This window comes from Dromiciops gliroides, chromosome 4 (genome assembly GCF_019393635.1).
Source record: "Dromiciops gliroides isolate mDroGli1 chromosome 4, mDroGli1.pri, whole genome shotgun sequence".
Taxonomy (NCBI): domain Eukaryota; kingdom Metazoa; phylum Chordata; class Mammalia; order Microbiotheria; family Microbiotheriidae; genus Dromiciops; species Dromiciops gliroides.
The window spans coordinates 2,326,062-2,346,907 of record NC_057864.1 but is presented as its reverse complement, the minus strand read 5'-3'; the positions used below and the strand labels follow the sequence as shown (position 1 = coordinate 2,346,907).

The following is a 20,846-nucleotide window of genomic DNA, read 5'->3' as shown; positions in this document are numbered from 1 at the left end:
CATTCATAATCCACAGTTCTTTTTTTTCTGGATGTTGAGAACACTCTCTATCATGAGTTCTTTGAAATTGTCTTGGATTGTTGCACTGACGAGAAGAGATAAATCTGTCACAGTTGATCATCACACAATGTTGCTCTTACTGTGTACAATGTTCTCCTGGTTCTGCTCCTTTCAGTCAGCATCAGTTCATTTAAGTCCTTCCAGGTTTCCGTGAACCTCTCCTGCTCATCGTTTCTTACAGCAGAATAGTATTCCATTACATTCATATACCACAACTTGTTTAGCCATTCCCCTATTGATGGGCATTCCCTTGATTTCCAATTTTTTGCCACCACAAAAAGAGCTGCTATAAATATTTTTGTGCATGTGGGTCCTTTTTCCTCTTCTATGATCTCTTTGGGATACAGACCTAGTAATAGTACCACTGGGTCAAAGGGTATGAACAGTCCCATAGCTCTTTGGGCATAGTTTCAAATTGCTCTCCAGAATGGTTGGATCAGTTCACAGCTCCACCAACAATGCATTAGTATTCCAATTTTTCCACAGCTTCTTCAACATTTATTATTTTGACCTAGGAGTACTTGTAATGCCCAACCTTGGTCCCAGAGGCCAAAGAATGAACCCCTCCTCCGTTCTTAGCAATCATGGTAGTGTCAGAGGCAGGATTTGAACTCAGGATCTGGTGCCAGTGTTGCTGGTGCTGGTCCTGCTCATGCTGGTCCTGCTGGTGGTGGTGCCGCTGGTGCTTCTTCAGCCACTGCCACCACCAAGTTGGGCTCTCCCCAAGGTGCCCTGGCATAGGCTGCCCACTCCATTGATAGTCTCTCCTCCTAGCCCTCCATTCTAGCCACAGTGGACTTTTTAGAGCTTCTTAAGGAACTGGGCAGAGTTCACAATTATTTAGGTTCAGTTTTAAGCAGAACTACCTTTTCTCCCTGTAGACAATGATTCCCTAATGTTTATTAATGTAATAATATCACATCCAGTTTCCAAGGAAACTTCTCTCCTCCCACCAAGTGTGCACACGGCCCCAGCCTGCCACCGTCTGGGCCCGAACTGAGCCCTTGGACCTGGCCCCATTGTCTGAGTCTTCACTCCCACAGAAGTTTCTCACAAATTATAGTTTTTCTTCTGATCTTCTAAATGTTTTGGAGGCTTTTTCTTCAGCAAAGCTGCACATTCAAAATGGCCCTGAAACAAATTACTGCCTTCATTATGACACACAATGGATGAATCCATTAGACTCTGGAGCCACGGCTTTTTAAATGAAAATACCCTGGCTTGTTTTCTAGCCAGGCCTTACTTCTGTAATTGCTTGCTTTATATTCTGCAGTGGAGCTTGGGAATAAAGCAAAGGTTAGGCAATGATTTTTGTTTTTCTGTTTCTTTTCCTTTTTTTATATACCCACAAGAGGTATGTGAATTTATAATATTCATGTGCATTTCAAGTCAGCTGATCTGATGGTGGCTCTCACTGAACTGGCCAGAAAGAAGGCTGAACTTGGACTCACTTTCTCTCCTGGGTCCTTCTGTTTACTGGTAATCAGCAAATTCCCCTGAGCCTCAGTTTCCTCATCTGTAAAATGGAAATAACTGCTGCATCTACCTCACAAATTTCATTGTAGGGAAAGTCCAAGCCACTCAGACAAAACCCCAGCAGAGCCCAAAGCCAATTCAGCCCAGCCCTCCCACTTAGAGAAATTCTCACGTTGTAAAGGAGGATTTAAAAAGTTTATTTTCTAGGTTTTTTTTTAAAAAGATGAACAAAATTCTAATCTGCCAGTATAAGAGAAATTGAAAGAGAAATAGGGAAACACAAGTCATATCGGGATAGAAATAGTAAAAAATAAAACCAATAAAACGGTAAGAAAGAAAAAAAGTTTATTTTCTAATGGATCGCTATTGAATGTCCGTTCTCAATGTTCTGTTTTAGAGACCATCATTGCTTTTTTGCTACCTGTTCTTTCTGTTAAGCTCTTGGAGTTTGGAGCCCGCTGCTACAGGAACACCATTAACAAGAAATGATTGGATCACACTGGTTTTCAGTGAAACCGACTCAGTCAGATACTTTCTTTTGAAAACCTCCTCTCCTTGCAGCCTCCCTTCTTCCCGTCTCCTTCTCTCCCTTGTCTTTCCCTCCTTTTTTCCCTCCTCATTGTGCTGATTCCATGCCTCACTCATCACTTGTGTTCCACATGTTGACCTTTAGCTCCCCCTCAGTCTCTCTGTCCCAGCTCCACTCCAGAAGCTTGAATGGCTCCCCATTACCCCTGGTCAGTCTGACGCAGAGCCTTCACAACTCGTCTTTCTGGACCGATTTCCCATTCCCCCTACACTCCAGAAAGGCCACCCTTTCGGTGGCTGCTCTGCTCGAAGGCCCCGGGCCTGCTGTGCCTCCTGCCTCCACACCCTAAGCTCACACCATGCCTCTTGTCAGGGGCCTCTCCCGGCCTTCCCCAGTGGTCAGCTCCCTAGTCCCTGAAATGACTTTGTGTCCAGGGATCGGTGTACACGGTGTTGCCCCCAGTGGAATGTCCAGGCTTTTTGACTGAGGGCAGAGGCTGCCTCCTTTCTGTCTGCTGATACGAGGGTATGCTGGCTGCCGTGAGACCCTGGGCAAGTCACCTAGCCTCTCCCTCTTAAGGGAGATATTGCGGAATAGAGCAATAAGATCCCATGTCCAGCCTGGATTGGAAACTAAAGCAAGGCGCACCACCTCACTGGACTGAGGAGGGTTGCTTGTCGGTTTTTTCTTCATTCAGGGCTTGTTTTTAGGAATTCTCCCCCTCAGCAGCGAGTCTGCCACCCTTAATCATGGCTCTCTTGTCTTCAGCTAAAGCTGGGCGGGTCTTTGGCGCCCCCGGTCCCCCCACAGAGCACCCCTCCTTCGGGGAGAAGGCTTGTTCGTCCTTGCGTGGCGCTCAGGGCCCAAGCGCCCGGGATCCTTACGGCTGCATCACAAAACGGAGCTTGCTGGATGCCGCCTGGGGGCCCCGGCTGACGCCGACCAGAGTGCTGCGACCTCGCCCTCAAGCCCGGTTTCCTCTTTAGTTTCTCCCGAGCTGAGCTGCTCTGGAGGAGGCTCCTTTCTCCCCTCCTGTGCTGCTGCCTTCCTGTGAGCTTTTCTTTAGGGTGTCGGGGCCATAGCCTGGTGTTCTCCATCTACAGCGTGGGCACTCGAGCTGCCCAGCCATTCACCGGCTCGGCGCCCAGCTGGGGCCAGGCCACTGAACTCCTCCGAGCCCTCGCTCCTTCCTCCTCTGCCTCCTGGACCCATGGGTTCTACAGAGTCTGCAGAAAGGGGCCCCCTGCTGAGCAGGGCACGGCCGGGGTCCAGCCTTATGAATAGCATTCTGGCAGGCGTCCGGAGGGTGGTTTGGAGAGGGACTCGAGGCAGGGGAACAGAGTTGAGATATTAATCCTTCCAAATGAAGGGTGATGGAGGCCTGAGCCATGATAGCGGCTGGGTGAGAAGAGAGAAGGGATAGATGGGAAGATTCTGTGAAGCACAATGAATAAGATTTTGGAGCCGACCGGGTGTGCTTTGTGGCGTCAGGGGTGCCTGTGAGGTCACAAGCCAGGATGACTGGAACGATGGTGGCAGCCCCCTCCCCAGAAATCCGGAGGTTCAGGGTTAGGGGCAAAGACGTGAGTTCCATTTTGTACGTGCTAAGTTTCAGACGCCAACAGGACATGAAGTGCCCAGGGGGGGAGATGGTGAGGACACTCCTGGTGTAGATAAGGACACTATATAGACTTAGGGTCATCTTCTTAGAAATTACAATTAAATCATTGCGAGCGAGTAAGAGACTGTAGATACACGTGTGGGTGTAGGATGAAGCCTCCAGGCACACCCCAAATAGTGGGTGGCACATGGTTGGCTAAGGAGACTGAGGAGTGGACAGAAGTGCGGAGGAGGAGAACAGAGTGCCTTACGGGTTTTTTCGAAGCAGTTGGGGGATGACAGGGCCAAGTGAGGTTTTTTTTAAGGATGGGGGAGGTTTGTAGGCAGGTGAGAAGGCGCCGCGACACAGGGAGACATTGAAGATGGAAGAGAGAGGAACTCATATCTAGGTCCTTGGAGGAGATGGAACTCAAGGGAGTCAGAATAGGGGTTGGCCTTGGTGAGAAGGGCCAGCAGATTCATACGAGTTATCCAAGTACCCAGAAATACAAAATAGGTAAGTGCAAAGTAATGTGTTTTTTTCCAGATAACCCCAAACATTTCACATCTGTAGGCAGTTTTAGGAGCCGGAAGACCTAGGTTAGAAATTCACCACTGACAGTTAACTGTGGGACCCTGGGCAAGACACTGGATTACTCTGTGCCTCAGTTTCCTCATTTGTAAAATAGAGAAAATAATGTCTGTAGGACTCACCTCACAGAGTTACTTTAAGGGGCAAGTGAAATTCACATCCCCATCATTCTTTTTTATTTTCCGTTTCCCCCATCATTCTTATTATCTTGTTCTTGTCTTTAGGCATGATGGAGTCTATCTAGAAGTGGTTCTAGGAGTTGCTATTATTCAGTTCTTTTTATACTGTGTTTGACAAACTATTCTGTAGGTAGAGAAAATGCTGCATTTCTGTCATTAGAAGCAGGTGTTGGGAGGTGAGGCCCCTTTTGCAGGTTTGTTGAAAGCATCCTTAGAGCATGGAATGCTCTGGTACTCTGAGAGCTTCTCATTCCACATAGTTGGGGGGCAAGCATCTATTAAACCCATTATTCTGACATGGTTCCTGGATCTGTGTGGTGTCCTGGGGATGGTGTGCTCTTTATTGTTCTTATTCTCATTCTTCTTGTTGTGGTCACATTGCTTTTCATCCCTGATGCAGACCCCATGCTCCCCACACGAGGTGGGTTTGGTAAAAGAATCTTTGAAAACTTGGGCTTTTTTAGAACTTCTGGCCTGAGGTCCATGGACAAAAAGTGAGAGGAATATACTCTGTAATAATTGCCCCAGTAAACAAGCCTGTGCAGTTGACCTTCAGTTGACCCATTATCTTAGCCACAGGAGGGCAAGGTGAGTCTTCCTCATTCCTCAGCTGCTCCCACCAACCTCTCTTGTTTCAGGAATGGGAAGTTCGACTTCAGAGACCAATTGCTTAAGACACACACTGCCCTGATCAAAAAGCCTGGCTGCTCCAGACAGCTTAGCGCCATGGTTCCTTTTTCAAAGATTTATCTTCCTCTCATTCTTTGATCAGAACAAAAAACATCACTTTACAGTGAGATTGGAAGCTCCTTTCACAGACTCCCGTGAGTCCTTAATTTCACCTATTGGTCTTTCCTTCTCTGAAGAGGCTGGCCTGGTGAAGCAAATGCTTTCTGATTGCAGCATTCATTAGGTATGTCAGGATCTCGGGGACTTCTGTTCATTGATCTCTATGTCTTCAGCATTTGTCCTGTAAAGGTCATTTTCTAATTCCCCTAAAAGGTAATTTCACTTTCTCTCAGTAATTCTTAATCAGTATAAAGCCCGAGCATATCAGACACGAGCTGAAAACAAACATTTGGCCTCCTTCACTGGGTAGGTGAAATCTGAGGAAGACTCAGTCAATAATCCACAAGGGTTTAATTAATTGCCTACTAGGTGCCAGGCTCCAAGCTGTGTGTTGGGGTGACAAGGTGAAAAGAAAACAGTTGTGCCCTGAAGGAGCCTATATTCTATTGTCCAGAGATAAGTATATGATAAAAGGTGAAATAACAGGTGACCTGTCTATTGAAGCTTACAGCTGCACCAAGACATTTGGGACACCCTGTACCATTGGGATGGGGGTGTGTGACTCTGTTAGCTGGGGGACCAGGGGAGGCCTCCAGTCAGAGGTGGTACTTGAGCTCAGTTTCACCTGGGCTTTGGTGTGGTCTGTGCCTGGCAGAGTGAGTCAGCCTTGGCAGAAGCTCCTCCATTCACTCCGCGTGAAGGTGCATCGTCACCCTCTACATCAAGCCTGTCCTGATGCCTTCAGCTTCTAATGCCTTTCTCCCACCCCATCTCCCCATGTTCCTGCCTCTGCTTTGTGTAAATGTCCTACATGCCTGTACTTGTGTGTATTACCCACCCCACCCTCCAACAGAAGGGAAGCTTCTCAGGGGGAGGGATGGGGCATATTTCAAGTTTGTTTTGTGCCCCCAGAGCCTAGCCCTGTGTCTGATAACACAGAGAACCCTTAATAAAAGCTTATTGAACCATTAGTTATTGACTTTTTGTGCTGGGCTCTGGAGGGAAGAACCAGGTACAATGGATGGAAGTTGTAAAGGGGGTAGTTTAGTGTCTGTGTCAGGAAGAAGCTGCCCTATAACTTGCTCTCTCTGGAATGAAGCAGTGAATGGAGGAGGTGTGTGGAGGGTGCTCTTTGGCTGCTTGGGCAGTGCATGATGAAGGGTGGAGACCTGCTGCAGCTCCTCTCATTCATGAGAAGTCAATGGGGTGGAATTGAATGCTGACTGAGATTCCGTAAGTCTTTGTCCCATGGCTTTTACAATGTGAGCTCTACCGTTCCCCTGTGTTCCTTCTGAGAGTGCTCCAGGCCTCTCCATCCCCCAGCACCAACTTCTGCCACAGAATTCTAGATGATGGGATGCTGATTGTTTTTTTTCTCTTTGGAATCAGCTTTTCTAAAATCCAGCCAGCAGACTTCTTCTCAATCATCCCCCAAAGGCGGAAGAGTTGCTTCCTCCAAGAGTTCTCATTACTTCTCCTTCAGAAACCAGTTCTTCCTCATCATTCAGAATGAGGTCAAGAGAAACAGTTTCTGCTCTGCCCAGTGTTGGATCCAAGGACTGAACTAAGTAAAGGGATCACTAGTGGAGAGGAATTCCTCCAACTGGAGACACGGCGGTTCTTCAGAGATAATGACTCCGACTTGAGTGGGAGGACCATGCTAGGGCTTTTTAAAGCTCTTAGGATGAAAAAGTAATGGTTCTAATTGAGAGGCTGTCTCAACTGTAGGGTTTTGATGGGCACTTAGAAGGGGACCTACCATCGACCTTGCATGAGATGGTAGCCTCCCTTTCATTCCTGTGGGGTCTCTGCTACCTGACCTTTCACTGATAGGACCAGTACATCACAGAACTGAAACTGAGACCTGGTCAGAGAATTTGGGAATCAAGCTCAGTGACTCCACCAGTTTCAGCCTGAAGAAACTCTACATTGTGTATTTGGATGGAGTGCTGAGAACTGTCTGGAATATGATCAGTGCTTGCATTAACAATGAAAAAAAGATGCTTTATAACTTCTTCATAAAATACGGAGTGCATTTTGTAGCTTCAATTTGGATTAAAACCCTTAGAAGATTTATATTTTATGGTCTGACAACCTTAGTTATTCTAATTCATTCATACCATTTGTTCTGGAGAATGTGTGCAGGGCTAGATTTATAGCAATTCCAGCTGGGTGAGGGGAGGCTGTGTACTGAATCCAGGGATTCTTTGGGGAGAACATAGATTTTTTTAAAAGCAAGGCTGGTTGACATATGAAATTTTTATCAGCTCACAACCAAGAGAAAACTTGTCCAAATTTCTGTCATCTTGCTATCTACCTCCTGCTCCTTATCCATGGTTTCCTTCAAAATTCAGCTCAAGTTCCACCTAATTCCACTTGATCCCTTTCCTTATTCCTTCTCTTTCCCAAATTTCCTTGTATTCCTTCAGTATTGATCCTGGTTGTTGATGGGGGGTGGAGAGTGGGCCAACCTTTGTCAAGTAGCCCTGAGGCCAGCTTTACCTCGGATGCTCATTGGCTATGTGACTGTGAACAGGTCCCCCTCCCTTCTTGATGTCCGAGGCACAGAGGAGTCACTGATCTGCCAAAGGAAAGCTTGTTTATAAATGCCCACTTGACCGATGAGGAAGTTGGAGCAGGGAGAAGGCAGGAGACTTGCCCACCACCACACTTAGGTGTCCAAATCTGGATCTTATTCTGTTGACTCCATTTCTGACGGGTCTGTGCCTCTCTGTCACTTTTCCTTGATTTCCCCAGAGCATAACACAATGCCTGGTGCCTCCCAAGTGCTGAACAAACACTCTGTATATTTTTGATTTATTATCTATCTCTTTATATATCTGCAATCTATCATCTAGTTCTCTCTCAACCACTCATTTCTCAATCATCTATCTCTTTCTATCCCTTTTCATCTATCATCTGTCTATCACGTGGCTCTACATCTTTCTCACTATCCCTCTGTAACTATCATCTATCTCTCTAACATCCATCTCTATCAATAACTTATCTTTCTATCCCTCTTTATCCAACATCTATCTCTATCATATGTCTCTATCTCTGCCTATCATTTATCTCTCTATTTATCAGTCACCTATATCCATCTGTCTATCTCTCTATCCACCCATCCAAGCTTGCTGGTAGATTAGCTGACATGCTGGTTATTTCATTATTGCTGATCAATAAAAAATCTAACCATATAACACTTGGGCTGGTCTGAGCGGAGTATCATTAGATATGTGGACCAAGGACTTAACAAATCTCTCTCTCTTTTTTAAATAAACATTTTTTATTTAAAGTTTTGAGTTCCAAATTTTATCCCTTCTTCCCTCTCTTCCCCATCTCCCCTCCTTGAGGTTGTAAGCAATCAAATATAGGTTATACATGTGCAATTATATAAAACATTAGCATATTAGTAATTTTCTATCAGAAAACTAAAATAAAAGAAAAAAAATAAAGTGAGAAAAAACCCAGCATGCTTCAGTCTGTGTTCAATCAATATCAGTTCTTTCTTTGGAGGTGGATAGTGTGCTTCATCAATAGTCCTTTGGGATTGTCTTGGATCATTGTATCGCTGAGAATAGTTTTCATTCACAGTTCTTCACTGAATAATATTGTTGTCAGTGAGTACAACATCCTCCTGGTTCTGCTCACTTCACTGTGCATTAGTTCATTATAAATCTTCCCAGGCTTCTCTGAAATCATCCTGCTTGTCATTTCTTATAGCACAGAAATATTCCATCACCATCATATAGCACAGCTTGTTTACCCATTCCCCAATTGATGGCCATCCCTTTGATTTCCGATTTTTAGCCACCACAAAAAGGGCTGCTATAAATATTTTTGTACAAATAGGTCTTTTTCTCTTTGGAGATGTCTTTGGGATATAAAACTAGCAGTGGTATTGCTGGATCAAAGGGGATGCACAAATTTTTAAAAATAATAAACATTTTTATTTATAGTTTTGAGTTCCAAATTTTATCCCTCCTTCTTTCCCCACCCCCTTCCACCTCCCTGAGGCAGTAAGCAATCAGATATGGGTTACATATGTACAATTATGTAAAACATCACCATATTAGTCATTTTGTACAAGAAAACTTGAATAAAAGGAAAAAAAAACTAAAAGAAAGTAGAAAAACAGCATGCTTCAGTCTGTGTTCCATCAGTATTAGTTTTTTCTTTGGAGATGGATAGTTTGTTTCATCATTAGTACTTTGGAAATGTCTTGGATCGTTGCATTGCTGAGAAATAGTTAAGTCATTCATAGTTCTTCATCAAACAATATTGCTGTCTCTTGGTTCTGCTCACTTCACTACACATCAATTCATACAAATCTTTCCAGGCCTTTCTGAAATCGTCCTGCTTGTCATTTCTTATAGCACAATAATATTCCATCACCATCATATACCACAGCTTGTTTAGACATTCCCCAACTGATAGACATTCTTTTGATTTTCAATTCTTAGCCACCACAAAAAGAGCGATGCACAGTTTTATAATCCTTTAGGTACAGTTCCAAATTGTTCTCCAGAATGGTTGGATCAGTTCACAACTTCACCAACCGTGGATTAGCATCCCAGTTTTTCTACACCCCACCAACATCCAATATTTTTTTTTGTTATATTTGACATTCTGATAGGTATGAGGTGGTACCTCAGAGTTGTTTTGATTTGCATTTCTCTGATCAACAGTGACTTAAAGCATTTTTATATGACTATTCTTCGTCTGAAAATTACCTGTTCATATCCTTTGACCATTTTTCAATTTAGAAATGACTTATATTTTTATAAACTTGACTCAGTTCTCTATATATTTGAGAAATGAGGTCTTTATCAGAGATACTTGTTGCATAAATTCTTTCCCAGTTTTCTGCTTTCCTTATAATTTTCATTGCATTGGTTTGGTCTGTGCAAAAGCTTTTTAATTTTATATAACCAGAATTATTTATTTTACATTTTGTAATGCTCTCTATACCTTCTTTGGTCCTAAATTCTTCCTCTGTCCATAAATATGACATTTAGTTCATCAACTATTCCATGCTCTCTTAATTTGCTTGTGGTATCACCTTTTATGTGTAAATCATGTACCCATTTTGACCTTATTTTAGTGTATGGTGTGAGATATTGGTCCACACCTTTTTCTGCCATACTGTTTTCCAGTTTTTCCAGCAGTTTTTATCAAATAATGAGTTTTTGTTCTGAAATCTTGGATCTCTGGGTTTATCATATACTAGATTACCATAGTCATTTACTATAGTGTAATTCATACCTATTCTATTCCATTCCACTGATCCACCACTCTGTTTCTTAGCCAGTATCAGACTGTTTTGATAATTACTGCTTTATAATACAGTCTGAGATCTGGTACTGCTAGACTACCAGCTTTCCCATTTTTATTGATTCCTTTAATATCCTTGTTTTGTTCTTCCAGATGAATTTTGTTATTATTTTTCTAGTTCTACAAAATATTTTTGATAGTTTTATTGGTATGACACTAAATAAATAGATTAAGTTAGGTAAGATTGTAATTTTTATTATATTGGCTCAGCCTACCCATCAGCAATTATTATTTTTCTAATTGTTTCGATTTGACTTTATTTGTATGAAAAGTGTTTTGTAATTCTGTTTACATAGTTCCTGGGTTTGTCTTGGCAGATAGACTCCCAAGTATCTTATATTGTCTATAGTTATTTTAATTGTAATTTTTCTTTCTATCTGTTGCTGCTAGACTTTGTTGGTAATATATAGAAATGCTGATGATTTATGTGGATTTTTTTGTTTCCTGCAATTTTGCTAAAGTTGTTTGTTAATAATTTCAAGTGGTTTTTATTTGATTCTCTAGGATTTTATAAGTACAACATCATGTCATCTTCAAAGAGTGACAGTTTTGTTTCTTCATTGCCTATTCTAATTCCTTTACTTTCTTTTTCTTCTCTTCTTGCTATAGCTGTGATAATGGACATCATGAGTTTCTTTTAAACAGGGTTGCAGTTTCCTGAGGGCTGATGATTCATAGGATGCAGGTTTGGGAGCTTGCTTCAGGTCTTCAAGATCTGTTGTTTTCTTAGTGGAAAGAAAACACACTCTAAAAGGCTTTCAGCCCTTCCCCTACCCTGCCCTCTCTAGCTCCCTCCAATCTAATAGGTAAACTTTCTCAGTTGCTATGGCAGAAAAATTAAACACCCTGTGGCCATCCAGGTCCTAATGGTAACTAGCAGATAGTAAAGGCACAGAGGTGGTGAGTACAGCCAAAGGACAGTTGTTTGACACATCCATTCTCCTTCTAGGAGGTAATTTATTATTAATTTGATGCCTCTTCTCAGGTGCCCAGAATAAGAGGTAGAGAGGGGAGAGGATGCTCTTGGTGGTGCGACAGGAAGATGATGGTGGTAGAGCCTTTTAGGGGTGAGGGAAATAAGTGTACCAAGTTCTCACTAACCAAAACTACCCTGGACTAGAAGCTGGAGGTGAGGTTGGGAGAGCATATAGGCAGGCCTGCATGAGAGGCACTTAACAAACCAACTCATCTATCCTATTCTCCATTTTACAGATGAAGAAACTGAGGACAGAGCACTTATGTTGAAGACTGAGAAAATGAAGCCAAAAGCCCCAGCCTCATAATTGAGGTCAGACTGGTGGAGGCTAATACGTTGTAACCAGATTTGTAGGAGATGCATATGGACTTTTGGTGGTAATGTCCACTTTGCTATTTGAGAAAAGATAATTACATCTTAAAACCACATGCCAGGCAGGTTGGTAGTGAGGGTAACGGCTGTTATGAAATGATTTGAAATGGTGGGCTATGGCAAGCAGAATATACAATCCTTCCATGAACCTAGGCTACTAAATGTAAAAAAGTTAAGGGGGAAAAGGTATGGGGTGGATTAATCTGGAAAGGCGATGAAGAACAGGCTTTGATTGATAGCGTTTGCATCCAAACTGAGGGAGATGTATAAAAGAGCATGACTAGATTTTCAGCAATTTCCACCTATGCATGAAACATTCAGCACAGGCAAAATGTATCAGCAACTTCATTTGTGAAATTTAAGGATCCCTTGGATATTAAAACATTTGGCTCAGCAAATAAAAAGCTCTCCATGAAGGGAAGGCTCTTGGGTAAAGGGTCCAGAAATCAGCTATGTCCATGGAGGGCAGGTGGGATGATTTGTTGAATTTCCTGGTTACTGTCGAGGAATGGATGAGAGGGAAAAGTGGGGAAGTGTTAAGGCTCCATTAGGGTTTAGATGTTTCATGTGAAATAAACCTTTTTGCCCAGAAATTTGAGATACCCTTTTCTGCTGAAAGGGTCTAGTGTTAGATTCACACAGATCAGATTTCCTGGGGAAGCCTGAGCCCAAATGAGGGAGTTAAACTCTTCAAGAATTCTTTGGTTCATTTTGTTCCAAAGAGCAGCAGAAATTTAGGGATAAGATATTAGCTTGAGGGTCGAGTTCGATCAATAGATTTAAACATATAGAGTGCTACTGCGCTATAAGAAATGGCAAGCAGAATGATTTCAGAAAAACTTGTATGAACTGATGCAAAGTAAAATACGCAGAACCAGGAGGACATTGTATGCCACAACAGTAACACTGTAACAGTGATCAGCTCCTCTGATCAAGACAATGATCCAAGACAGTTCCAAAGAACTCAGGATGAAAAATGCTCTCCCTCTGCAAAGAGAGAGGTGCACCCCAGACAAAACCTTGGGGAATGCCTATGGTTTGAGGGCTTGACCTGGAGGACAGTACAGCAAATACTGCTGAGCAATCAGATAGGTAGGGGGAGAATACAGCCGAGAGCAGTAGAAAGTCTCAAGAAGAGGGTCTCCCACAGTTCAGAAGGCTACAAGAGCCCTGGGAAACATTAAGAGATCAGTGGTCACTTTGAAAGAGTAGCTTCAGGAGAGTGATGAAGCAGGAAGCCAATCTGCAGAGAGTTGAGCAAGGGGAGAGAAAAGGATGCTCAGGCAGCAGGTGTAGATGGCCTTCTTGAGTAGGTTAGCCACAGAGGGAGAAGAGATGCAGGAGGATGAGAACTAGTGAAGGTGGATGGGCAACTGGAGGCAGGTGAGGGAGTCAGTGTTTGCAGATGGAAAAAAACCTGAGATTAGGGAGGGCAGTGATCTCCTGGAGGAAAGTGGAACGGGATCCCTTGTGCATGGAGAGGATTTTGCCTTGGCAAAGAGAATGGCCACCTCATCACGTGAGGCTGGGGTGAGAGAGGAGAGAGTGGCAGAAGGCATGGGATGATGAGGAGGGGAGAAGAGGGAGCTAGGGACTCAGCTGATTCTGAATTATGAGGCAAAGTTTTCAGTTGACAGTATGGGGGACAAGTTTGCTATGGGAGGTTTGAGCTCACATAAAGGTATGAAAAAGCTTCTCTGGCAAGAGGGGCAGCAAATTGATGAGAGAGATGTAAAAGAATTGTCTTGCTGCAGCGAAGGCCCAGATGAGGTTATGTAACATAAGTTAGTGGTGCACTTTCTCTAGCTTTGTTTAGCAGCATGAAAATAGAAGTGAAGGCAGTGGGTGGTGGGAGTGATCACGCCTTTCTTTTTCCTTTACCCTAAAAGAACTGCATCCATCACAAACAACATAAATATGCAGATTCTTAAAACATGAAACAGGAAGCCATATTTTCTATTCTACTTTCCCTGGAGGTTGATGCTTGAAACATCAAATGTCTAGTTTAGAAATAGTTAGGTGTAGGGGGCAGCTAGGTGGTGGATAAAGCACTGGCCTTGGATTCAGGAGGACCTGGGTTCAAATCCAGCCTCAAAAACTTGGCACTTACTAGCTGTGTGACTCTGGACAAGTCACTTAACCCTCATTGCCCTGCCCAAAAAAAGAAAAAAAAAGAAAAAAGAAATAGGTGTCACAGTAGGAAGCCTGTTTCCCAGATGACATCAGTTCTTTCTCTGGAGGTAGATAGCATTTTTCATAACCAGTCCTTTTGGATTGTCTTGGACCATTGTGTTGCTGAGAATAGCTAAGTCATCCACAGTTCTTCATTGAACAATATTTCTGTTACTGTGTCTAGTGTTCTCCTGGTTCTGCTCACTTCACTTTGAATCAGTTCATATAAGTCATTACAGTATTTTCCAAAATAATCCTACTCATGTCTTATAGTACAATAAAATCTCATAAATATCATATAGCACAACTTGTTCAGCCATTCCCTAGTCGATGGGCATTCCTTTGATTTCCACTTCTTAGCCACCACAAAAAGAGCTGCTATAAATATCTTTGTACAAATAGGTCTTTTCCTCTTTTGGCAGATGTCTTTGGAATATAAACCTGTCAGTAGTATTGCTGGATCAAAGGGGGTGCACAGTTCAATAGCGTTTTGGGCATAGTTCCAAATTGCTCTCCAGAATGGTTGGGTCAGTTCGCAACTCCACCAACAGTGGGTTAACATCCCAGTTTTCCCACATCCCCACCAACATTGAATAGTTTCATTTTTTGTTATATTTGCCACTCTGATAGGTGTGAGGTGATACCTCAGAGTTGTTTTAATTTGCATTTCTCTTATCAATCATGGTTTAGAGCATTTTTTTATGTGACTATAAATAACTTTTATTTCTTTGCCTCAAAACTGTCTGTTCATATTATTTGTCCATTTATCAATTGGGGAATTATTTGAATTCTTATACATTTGGCTCAGTTCTTTATATATTTGAGAAAGGAGGCTTTTACCAGAGAAATTTACTGTTAAATTTTTTCCCCAGCTTTCTGCTTGGTTGCATTGGTTTTATTTGTGCAAAAATTTTTAAATTTTAAATAATCAAAATTGTCTCTTTTACATTTTATAATGTTCTCTATCTCCCTTATCCATAAATCTGACAGGTAAAATTTTCTATGCTCCCCTAATTTGCTTTGATAGCAGCCTTTATGTCTAAATCATGTACTCATTTTGACTTTATTTTGGTTTGTGGTGTAAGATGTTGGTCTATATTTAGTTTTTACCATACTGTTTTCCAAGTAGATTTTGTCAAATAATTAAATCACCTTCCTTTGCCTTTTTTCATCGATTCCTGTGTTCTTGATTTTTTGTTCTTCCAGATGATATTATTTTTCTAACTGTATAAAATAAATTTGATCATTTCATTGGTATGGCATTGAATAAGGGGTAAGCACTCTTGTAATGTGCAATATAAGGATTGTAAGGTGGAAGTATTTGGTACAATGAGGCATCAGAGGAGAAAACCCATATGTTTAAAATAGTAAAATTGTACCCCAAACCGTGGATTTTTCGAGCTGGAAGAGATTTGAAGTGATCATTTCCAGAAGGGTAAATTGAGTCACAAGTATTTATTAAGCGTCTACTACTTGCCAGTCTCAGGGTGGCTTGCTCAGGGTCCTTGCTTCCCTCCCAGCTGATGTTCCTTCTCCTCCTCCTGCCTCTCACATAAAAGTTCTTTGAATGTGCGGTGCCCATTCAAGGGTCCCCACTGGGCCATAAAGTATACGCACAGCATATAAAAATACAATTTGTAGTATCATAAATTTGACCTAAAACTAATATGTTGGCTATGGTAAACATTAATTAAGTGTTTAATTAGCAGCCATTGCACTCGCTTCCTGGGATTTGGGGGGCAGGATTTGGACTTCCCAGACCTCTGGGAGGTGCCCAGGGGAGCTTGAAATAGTGCTTTCTTCTCTGGATGCATTTCCACAAGGCAGGTGGAGATGTTCAGAGTGATTCTGCTGATCGCAGCGGAGAGGAAGGGCTTGAAAGTCACTCAAGGGCATTTGTTGGGTTTGAGAAGGGTTGTGGTGAGAACGTCGGGTTGGGGGCCTGCTCTTTGACGTTTGCTTGTTGTGTGGACAGGCTAGTCATGGCCCTCCCAATAGCTGCTAGTGCTATATTGGAGAGGAGGTGGGAAATCACAATGAGATAGCAAAATAAAGAAGTACCTACATTTCTTGGGTCCCCAAAGAAATCCAAGCCATTTCCGTAGCTCCCGTCATCCAATGCTGTCGATTTTATGCTTCCAGGAGTTGAGAATGAATCCCTGGCCGTGGGCACTAAATCTGTACGTGGTGACTGACAGATTAAGCACCAGGGATTTCAGAGATTAGGCCCCTGGTTCCAAAACAGAGAAAGTCAGTGTTATTTCCCATCCTGGAATTGAATGCAGTTGCCTTGCGGGGGTTCTTACCCAAGCTGGGCCATTATGTTCTCCCGTGTGGACCCTGATCGTTTTGTTTCTTTTCTGAATCCCCCTTCATTTGTTTAATACCTACGACCAAGAATGTAGGCAGTGCCCATAGCGCAGAGCTAGGCACTTTGGGGTGCCCTGTTGGTGTTGGTAATAAACCGGCATGTAAACTACAGTCTTTGTCTCCTAGACGTTTGCAGTTTAATTGGGTAGCTAGGAGTCCAGACTAGCTCTAATTGTCCTGGTTTAGAAGATTCCCCAGTGAGAGATCTCCCTCTATCGATGCCGGCCAACACCTGCCCTTTACCTTCTGCCCTGGTGAGTGGCCTAGGACATGGAGGGGTCCAGGGTCATGCCCCCGGGAGGTCTTGCTGGCACTGAGAAAAGCACTCTGTTCTCCAGGCTCTGTTGCCTTTCATTAGGGTAGGTAGGAGATGAAAGTTGCTAATGATGATCACCTGTATTTCTATAGCTCTAAAGGTTCTCCAAGCGCAGTAGGCAGCACCAAAGACGGCATGGCACAGGGATAAGGGCTGGGCTTCACTGGGCAGAGGGCCGTGAGCTCCCTAGCCTCCACTGAAGGAGAGGGCCCAGGACAGTCATCTTGTCATTCACCACCCAGCCGCCTGCCCCCAGGAACCTTCTCTTCCTTCTGCCCTACCCCTTTTGTGTTAACTTCTCCCATTAGAGTGTAAGTTCTTTGGGACCAGGAAAGATCTTCCTTTTCCCATTTAGCACGGATGCCCCCAGCTTTCCTACAGAGATGGATGCAAGTGAGACTTGAGGGCTCTGGGAATAGACACCAGCAGCTGGGAGGAGATGGTCAAGGACCGCGCCCAATGGAGTTCAGTACCCAGGAGCAGCTTGTGAGCAGCTGAGATGGGCCTTCCAGCTCTGGAGGAAGAAAAACGAATGAGATGCAGGAACCAACGGGCGACAGAGCTCAGTTTTCCGATGTCCTTGTTGCGGCAGGAGGTGCGGCTCCCGTATCGGACTGCACAGCCACACTGTGGCCTGTGGCTCTTCAGGGTGCTTGCTGATCCATGGTCGTCTGTGACTGGTGGAAGCCTACTACAGTGACTAGCACATAGTAGGTGCTTAAGAAATGTTCAATGATTGACTGACTTGAAATCTAGAACTGGATTTGAATCTCACCTCTTATACATTGACTGCATGGACAAGTTGAACTGTGTCCTTGAACTGTGTCCACCACTGGGCTGACCAGACCCTCCATTGCTCATACTCTGAGCTGGCTTGTTTTATTGAGATCCACAGGGAGGGACTGATTCTCTTCAGCCAATCCCTATATACTTCCTATGCAGCATCCTTTCATTTTATCCAATAATTTCCTTTCCAATGGATTAAGGAAAATTTTATTGCCTTTGATTGGTTGCCTCAGTAGAGCTCATTTTCTCAGTTACTCTAAGTGGGGGTTGGGTGATTGATTCAGTCGGGTCACCTTCCCCTCTCTCCCCCCATACGTTTACACAGATACAACAGTCACCTTAGCAGGGAAGACGCTATCAGCTGGGGATCTGGAACGGTCTTGTGGCCAGGATGTGGGGGTGAGGAAGGAAAGCATTTGGGGCATGGAGGACAACCTTGTGGGTCAGTCTCCTCTTGATGGATCATGAGGCTAAGGCTCATAGAGTTTGGGTGACAAGCTCTCCCAGCGGTGGAGCAAAGACCTCTGATGGCAACCCATGGGACTGGCCATGCTTCTCTTCCTCCAGCCTCCCCACCGGCTTTCTCCTGTGCTTGGGAGACTGATTGACCTTTCTGGGGAGCAAAGAATGCATGCAAGGCTACTTGGCTGCTTGTGGACGACATAGCTTTGGATGAAGACTGTACTACACTGCAGGGGTAACTTTCTCCAGCTCTTATTTAATAATTTATCTTTCCCTTTCTCAATAACTTGGAGTGAAAAGTCCCAATTATGTAAGTAGTCGTTGCCTATCAATTACTCTCAAGGCTATGATTCTTTACCCCCCCCCCCCCCAGTTTGTGGTCAGTTTTTTTTGGGGGGGGGAGTGGGGACAGTAATTAGTGCTGATAAAGATCTGATGAAGCTAGCTATCTCTGTTCTCCAATATGACTCTGGTGTTTTCTCCAGGTCCAGGTTTCCCTTGGGTCCCATATCCACTTTCTTGGAGCTCTGCAATAAATAAATGTGCGCTCCACTTTGCTAAAGAAAGTTCTCTTTCATTGCTCCCACATCACAAAGATTTTCCTTTCCAGTGGTTTCATGTTGCTGATGGACTGGCATTTTCCTGGACAATTTTATTGTTTGATGGACTCTTCGAAGGCTCCCTAGGGACTTGCTAACGCGATAACTCTGGCCGTGCGTCTTCTCTATTACTGGGGCTCTGTGGAAGGGTTTCCGTGGAGGCTCGTGGTGCAGCTATTCGCTGGCCCAGAATGGGGAGGTCTGGAGTTCCCCAAGCTTTGCTGGGGGCTGGACTTGGAACTTCTTAGTCTCACCGAAACCTTGAAATGAAGACAGAACCAGAAGGGTCTTAGAAGTCATCTCATCTAATCTCCTGCAATTTTGCAGATGGGGAAACTGAGTCCTGAGGAGAGCATCATCACAATAGACAGAATTTACCTAGCACTTACTGTGTAAGAAGCGCTTTACACTTATTGTCTCATTTGATCCTCTCAATAATCCTGGAGGGAGGTTCTTTTATTATCCCCTTTTACAGTTGAGGAGACAGGCAGACAGAAGAGAAGTGACTTGCCCAGAGTCATCCAGCTAGAAAGCCAGATTTGTACTGAGGCCTTCCTTCACCCTAGGGTAGAAAGAATTCTTGGTAGAATCCTGAGGTCTAAGAAATAAGTGACCCTAGGCCAGTCACTTAACCCCTTTCAGCCTCAGTTTCATCATCTTCAAAATGATAATAATAGCACCTACCTCTCAGGGTTGTTGTAAGGCCCAAAGTGATATAACCTATGCAAAGCACTTTGCAAACCTTCAAGCTCTGTCTAAATGCCCACTATTATTAGTCCTCTGCCCCCATTCCAGGGGAGGTGGGGAAAGATGAAGGCACTTGGCCTTATGGGAGTGCTGGACAAAGAACTGTGGGAAGTCAATAGTGCAGCCTAGGGAGGAATGAGGACATGGCGGGCCTGGGCCTACCCCCTAAAATGGAGGCTCTGGGAGGACCCAGGGGCAGAGGGTGCTTCCAGCAGGACTAGACCAGGAGTCCTGAGCCACAGGTGACTGTGTGTGTATGTGTGTGGGAGTGTGTGTGAGAGTGAGTGTGAGTGTGTGTGTGTGTGTCCTTGTGTGTGTGTGTGTGTCCTTCTCTCTGCCCTTTAGTTCATACAAGTCAGAGGAGATGCCTCCAAAGGGCCTGAGGCATTGTTGAGTGCTTCAGCCTTGACTTCAGGCTGAGTTCTGCTCTTTGTGAAGAAGTTTGCTGGCCATCAGTTGTTTTGTTGCTTGTGGCCTTGACCCGGATTAGTTCTTGTCAAGTGATGTTCAAGCATTACAGATCAACTAAGATAACCTTAGGTTAGATTCCCTCTACTTCCCACTGAAATGGGTCCAGTGAGGTGTGTATGTCCAGAGATGGGCATGCACAGTTGGGTGGGTGTGTCCAGCGGGGTGGGTGTGACCACTGGGGTGGGTGGGTCCAGCAATCTCTCTTCTGCCCCAGGGCACCCACAGCAGCCTCATTTGCAATTCGCCCTGTTTTTCCTAGACCTCACTATGGTTTTCCTAGCACTGTGAACCTTACCCGAGACCAGTGTGGACTGCAGGGTTTTCTTTGCCAGCCCCAGTCTGGGCAGTGGGAAGTACCTTGGGTTCCCGCCTGTCCCTACTCTAAGATGCATGGCTGGTGCCTAATCTCGATTGAACTGTGTTTACTAACGATTGCGCTGGGTGCCTGTGCTGGGGTGGCCTGGCCTTTCCGCACTAGACCCCCTTAATGACCTGGTTTGAGGATTTAAAACCCTGCTGGAGACAGCCCCAAACACGGACCCCTTTCGGAGTCCAGCCCTCCATTTCTCGTTGGCTTCTGTCCTGGCTGCACGTAGTGGCCTTATTTCAGCTCCCAGAAAATAAATTTTTAAAAAAGGCAGAAAGAATCAGCCCAGGTTGGCAGGGATCCTGCTGTGGACCTCACCCTCCATGGATTGCTTTCTAATTGTTCTCTTCCAAAAGCGAAGCTTCATTTGGGGAAACTGCTCCCCCGTGGAAAGCCTAGTGAAATGCTTCCAGGCCATCTCGTTCTGTTCAAATTAAATTGGTGGTTCCTGGACTGTGCTGCTCCCCTTGGCCACATCCCCACAGGACTGGGATGGGCCAGGGAGCCCTAGTGTACGCTGCTAGCTAATGATTGGCCTAGTTATTAATCAAGAGGCAGCATTATCCTTGTTATTTCTCTATGATCCTTGGGGGACACTCACTGGTGGGTGGGGGTTCCGGAGCGATGCTTCTCAGAGGGGAAACTGGGCT

The 20,846-nt window shown here is 44.3% G+C and overlaps 1 protein-coding gene across 4 annotated transcripts in view; it reads left to right on the top strand.

Moving 5' to 3' along the window:
* The window catches only part of ST6GALNAC3 (ST6 N-acetylgalactosaminide alpha-2,6-sialyltransferase 3), a 576,955-nt gene that overhangs the window by 73,471 nt on the left and 482,638 nt on the right, over positions 1-20,846 (top strand). The window lies entirely within an intron of this gene.